Raw genomic sequence first — 4,965 nt, 5'->3', positions numbered from 1 at the left:
TTCCCCGTTACCCGTTACAACCATGGTAGGCGCAGAACCTACCATCGACAGTTGATAAGGCAGACATTTGAAAGATGCGTCGCCGGTACGAGGACCGTGCGATCAGCCCAAAGTTATTCAGAGTCACCAAGGCAAACGGACCAGACGAGCCAATCCGATTGGTTTTGATCTAATAAAAGCGTCCCTTCCATCTCTGGTCGGGACTCTGTTTGCATGTATTAGCTCTAGAATTACCACAGTTATCCAAGTAACGTGGGTACGATCTAAGGAACCATAACTGATTTAATGAGCCATTCGCGGTTTCACCTTAATGCGGCTTGTACTGAGACATGCATGGCTTAATCTTTGAGACAAGCATATGACTACTGGCAGGATCAACCAGGGAGCTGCGTCAACGAGAGCTGAGCAGCCGGCCGCCCGGGAGTGTGTCCCGAGGGCCCGCGCGAACACGCAAGCGTCCGCTCAATTATTCTGCAAACAGGAGGAGGCTGAGCTCCCCTGCACGATACACCTCGAAACCCTCTCAGGTCCCGGCGGCGCGCAGCGCCGTCCTAAGTACTTGGTCGGGTTCGAGAGAGGCGCAATCGCCCGGAGATGGGCGAGTAGACGCTTTCAGTGCGAACACCCGTGCTCCCAACTGAGCTTGCCGCTGCCGACAGAGGCCCGGGAGCGTGCTGTCGTGGCATTGCCGGCGGGAAACAACACGCGCCACCTACGGTGACCGGCAGCTCCAACGCCAGCGCCACAGAAGGGCAAAGCCCCACTTGGGTGCAGAAGCGAACTCTCCCAGCACAGCGCACGCGCCAACACGTCCGCAGAGCTGCGATACAAACCACCTGCGAGAACCGCTGGGGGCGACCGAGCAGCAGACGGCGTCGCGACGCCGAGTGCCGGGCGGCGGCGCATCCTCAACGCACACAGTCCGCAATCGGACCAGCACACTGCAGATGTCCACCGCGCTTCGCACCGGGCTCGGCAGAACCCACTTTGGCCGCCTGGCGCCGCGCGCAGGGTGCGCCGGCGCATAGCTGGGACGCCAGCCGGGCCCGTCGGCCGGCGCTCCTGCCACTGGGCGCCCCCCACCAGCCGGCTGTAGTGCGTGCGCTCACGCAGCGCGCGGCCAGCACGCCGGGCGGCCCCCCCTCACCGGCCGGGGACTGTCCCGCCAAGCCACAGCCTCGTATCGCTTCATACCCACATGGCCAACTCAGGTTCGGGGGCATGGCGGGTACCGCCGAAACAACCGGTTCATAGATGTACCGATCGTCGCTATCACCGATGCACCTGCAGCGCGAACAACCGCTCAACAACTGATTTCCAGTTCATTTGCGGATCTTTGGCAGCAAACGTATACGTCAATCTACATTTGCGAAATCTACGATTCTGGCATGCCTGCATGTTATGTGTCACGACACGCTACATCAGCCCACATACACACTGCGGCATGTACACGAGAGAACACGTGGAAGATGGTCCGCGCACGTGTGCAATGTCCCTTGCGCGGTCGACTGTCAACCGGCCTCTGTAGCATGTCGCAGATGTGGAACGCGGTCCACCGTGCTATCATGTTGTGTGGGGCAATACGATTAAATAGGAAAACCCTCGTCGCTACATCAACAGACGGCTCACGCTGATTCCCGGCAGAGGGAGGAGGGGGGGGGGGGGGGGGGCCAACATGCAATACTTTCGTCCGTACCTACCTACCACATGTCTGTACGGCGTACAACAGTGCAATCTCGCTGTAATGGGGAGACGAGACAAGTAGCATCGTGCACAACATATGGCCCTTATGATTCGCCATTGTAGGGCGCAGCCGGTGTACGGTCAAGCATGTGCCACATTATGTCACTCAGTACGTAACGACGGATGATCAGTGTGGGTTACGCGTACATCAGCGGACAGTCCACACAGGCCGTACCACAACGTACACTGACTGCATCGACAACCGAATGCAACTGAACAGCTGCAAGGCTCATTTCACAAACAAACGCCTGACCGACCAGCTTGGAAGGGCAGGAGGGGAGGGCGATATTCGTTCTGTAGCGGTACACCCTTCCAGTGGTTAGCGGGACTGTGTAGAAAGTACGCAACACTCGAAAGACCTTTATGTGAGGGTACGCACCATGGCATCAAGAAATACACATGACACCAGAGGATCCAAGCAGTGAACTATGTTCAGAGGGTTGCTGTTAGGCAAAGCTACATTCCTGTGACGTTACATGTGACAGTTAAGGTGCAGTGTAAGTTAGGTTAAGGTGCAGCGTAAGTTAGGTTAAGGTGCAGTGTAAGTTAGGTTAAGGTGCAGCGTAAGTTAGGTTAAGGTGCAGCGTAAGTTAGGTTAAGGTGCAGCGTAAGTTAGGTTAAGGTGCAGCGTAACTTGGGTTAAGGTGCAGCGTAACTTGGGTTAAGGTGCAGCGTAAGTTGGGTTAAGGTGCAGCGTAACTTGGGTTAAGGTGCAGCGTAACTTGGGTTAAGGTGCAGCGTAACTTGGGTTAAGGTGCAGCGTAACTTGGGTTAAGGTGCAGCGTAACTTGGGTTAAGGTGCAGCGTAACTTGGGTTAAGGTGCAGCGTAACTTGGGTTAAGGTGCAGCGTAACTTGGGTTAAGGTGCAGCGTAACTTGGGTTAAGGTGCAGCGTAACTTGGGTTAAGGTGCAGCGTAACTTGGGTTAAGGTGCAGCGTAACTTGGGTTAAGGTGCAGCGTAACTTGGGTTAAGGTGCAGCGTAACTTGGGTTAAGGTGCAGCGTAACTTGGGTTAAGGTGCAGCGTAACTTGGGTTAAGGTGCAGCGTAACTTGGGTTAAGGTGCAGCGTAACTTGGGTTAAGGTGCAGCGTAACTTGGGTTAAGGTGCAGCGTAACTTGGGTTAAGGTGCAGCGTAACTTGGGTTAAGGTGCAGCGTAACTTGGGTTAAGGTGCAGCGTAACTTGGGTTAAGGTGCAGCGTAACTTGGGTTAAGGTGCAGCGTAACTTGGGTTAAGGTGCAGCGTAACTTAGGTTAAGGTGCCAACGTGGGTTAGGTTAAGGGGCCAACGTGGGTTAGGTTAAGGGCCAACGTGGGTTAGGTTAAGGGCCAACGTGGGTTAGGTTAAGGGCCAACGTGGGTTAGGTTAAGGGCCAACGTGGGTTAGGTTAAGGGCCAACGTGGGTTAGGTTAAGGGCCAACGTGGGTTAGGTTAAGGGCCAACGTGGGTTAGGTTAAGGGCCAACGTGGGTTAGGTTAAGGGCCAACGTGGGTTAGGTTAAGGGCCAACGTGGGTTAGGTTAAGGGCCAACGTGTGTTAGGTTAAGGGCCAACGTGGGTTAGGTTAAGGGCCAACGTGGGTTAGGTTAAGGGCCAACGTGGGTTAGGTTAAGGGCCAACGTGGGTTAGGTTAAGGGCCAACGTGGGTTAGGTTAAGGGGCCAACGTGGGTTAGGTTAAGGGCCAACGTGGGTTAGGTTAAGGGCCAACGTGGGTTAGGTTAAGGGCCAACGTGGGTTAGGTTAAGGGCCAACGTGGGTTAGGTTAAGGGCCAACGTGGGTTAGGTTAAGGGCCAACGTGGGTTAGGTTAAGGGCCAACGTGGGTTAGGTTAAGGGCCAACGTGGGTTAGGTTAAGGGCCAACGTGGGTTAGGTTAAGGGCCAACGTGGGTTAGGTTAAGGGCCAACGTGGGTTAGGTTAAGGGCCAACGTGGGTTAGGTTAAGGGGCCAACGTGGGTTAGGTTAAGGGCCAACGTGGGTTAGGTTAAGGGCCAACGTGGGTTAGGTTAAGGGCCAACGTGGGTTAGGTTAAGGGCCAACGTGGGTTAGGTTAAGGGCCAACGTGGGTTAGGTTAAGGGCCAACGTGGGTTAGGTTAAGGGCCAACGTGGGTTAGGTTAAGGGCCAACGTGGGTTAGGTTAAGGGCCAACGTGGGTTAGGTTAAGGGCCAACGTGGGTTAGGTTAAGGGCCAACGTGGGTTAGGTTAAGGGCCAACGTGGGTTAGGTTGCCAGAGATGTGTCAAATCAGGATGTACGTTTGGCTGGTGTCAGGTGGTGGGTTGGTTCGATGCCTTTATAAGGAGTGTGGCCAAAGGGTATTTTATTACTTGTACCTTTTGTGTTGTGGCGTGGCGTTGCGTCCTGTGTTGATACTGGGTGGACCACTGTGGGTGTTGCTGGCTGATTTGAGCTGCGTTGTTTGCGGGTGGTGTGAGACATTCTGTCTTATTAGTGGACGTGACGTTCCTCTTGTCGTTCTTTGGATAGTGTCCTGTGGCAGCGAGGATAAAATGGATGTTGTTGAACGATAGTGCTTTGGTGCTTTCGCTTTGTTACACACAGAGTGGACTGTGAGATAGGGTGACTGGGTCGAGTGCGGTTCACACTGTCCTCCCCAGTTTACAGTATGTATCATCTATGTATGTGGTCCTGCATCATTTACTAAGCAGGGACGTCAGACGACTGAAATATTAGTTATGTACTGATGTAAAGCAGAATGCTTACCTTCCACCAGTGGGCGAGTATCGACTCTGCCCCAGCGTTGCCACCGCAGGAAGCGGTGTCGGAAACACTACCCGCACACCGTCACCACTGTGCGGGGGGACGGACCCTCTATATCCTCAGCGGCGCACTCTTTGCCACCGGGCGTCACGTCTCGCGGCCCGCCGTCCAGAGCATGTATTGGGACAGCGGGACTTTGGCTTTTGGGAGATAACTCTTCATGAAGTGGAAGATATAGGGGTGGACTGCAATGTACGATTGCGGGAAAAGTCCGCCGTACATCCGCTCGAGTTGCGAGTCGGGCGGTGGGGGTGGCGCATTCACAGGTGCGGCTGGAGTGACCGTCGGTCCACCACTTTTGACTCGATTTGCGTCACCTGCCGTGAAGAGGGGGTGCAGCAGGCGTTTTACTCTGGGTCGTCAAGCGGGCGCTGTAGGCGACATCGACATCATAGTCCGCCGGCCGTCTCATAGAGGGCGGTATCGTCGTCGGGACGGA

At 55.1% G+C, this 4,965-nt stretch overlaps 1 non-coding gene across 1 annotated transcript in view; it reads right to left on the bottom strand.

The window, feature by feature from the left end:
* LOC126324002 (small subunit ribosomal RNA) overlaps positions 1 to 385 on the bottom strand; it is a 1,893-nt gene extending 1,508 nt beyond the window's left edge. The window contains exon 1 of the ribosomal RNA XR_007559813.1: positions 1 to 385. This exon is cut by the window's left edge and continues 1,508 nt beyond it. This is a non-coding gene — a ribosomal RNA (small subunit ribosomal RNA).
* Between the last annotated feature and the right edge of the window lie 4,580 nt (positions 386 to 4,965).

This window comes from Schistocerca gregaria, unplaced genomic scaffold (assembly GCF_023897955.1).
Source record: "Schistocerca gregaria isolate iqSchGreg1 unplaced genomic scaffold, iqSchGreg1.2 ptg000878l, whole genome shotgun sequence".
Lineage (NCBI taxonomy): Eukaryota > Metazoa > Arthropoda > Insecta > Orthoptera > Acrididae > Schistocerca > Schistocerca gregaria.
The sequence above is the reverse complement of the archived record's forward strand: the minus strand, read 5'-3'. Positions and strand labels throughout refer to the sequence as shown.